The following is a 642-nucleotide window of genomic DNA, read 5'->3' as shown; positions in this document are numbered from 1 at the left end:
TGTTTAAACCTCATGTGGGAGATGCCCCACAAGCTGCAAAAGTCAATATATTTTCATATTTTTGAGATAAAGCTGAATATCACCACGAATGAGAAATGAATCAAAGAGGTTTTATAATCAATTCGGCAGTTATAGTGTGCATTAACGTCGCCAAAATTCGTATCTGATTATTACCATAATATCTGATGCAACATTATACCATGATAAACGTGTATATAACTCGTGTGAATGTTCAACTGTTCTCATGTTCTTGCCCTCATGTAGAATTTTCTCTCTATTTAAGTCCCCCCTTTACGTGTATTCCCCTTTTCTATGATTGCAATCAAACAAGAAAATGTTGATGTTTAAGAAAATCGCTGCATTTTTACTTATGTTTATTTTCGTCATCCAATTAATGATTAATGTAGATAAATTCATATGACTCGTTGGTGGAAAAATTTCGACGCCTGCCTCTATAATTAATATCACGTATTCATTGGCATCGGAAGCTGTATCATAATTGCTTAATAAAATACTTAATTAAGAGGATCGTTATCAATGCATGGAGTGTTCGGATTTTCGGCTTCGTCTCGACATTTACACTCTGTTAAATATTAGTAAATGCGAGTCGCTTCATCCGGGGATTCGGACCCATCCTTGAAT

This window comes from Penaeus monodon, chromosome 27, assembly GCF_015228065.2.
Source record: "Penaeus monodon isolate SGIC_2016 chromosome 27, NSTDA_Pmon_1, whole genome shotgun sequence".
Taxonomy (NCBI): domain Eukaryota; kingdom Metazoa; phylum Arthropoda; class Malacostraca; order Decapoda; family Penaeidae; genus Penaeus; species Penaeus monodon.
This window is presented reverse-complemented; position numbering follows the sequence as displayed.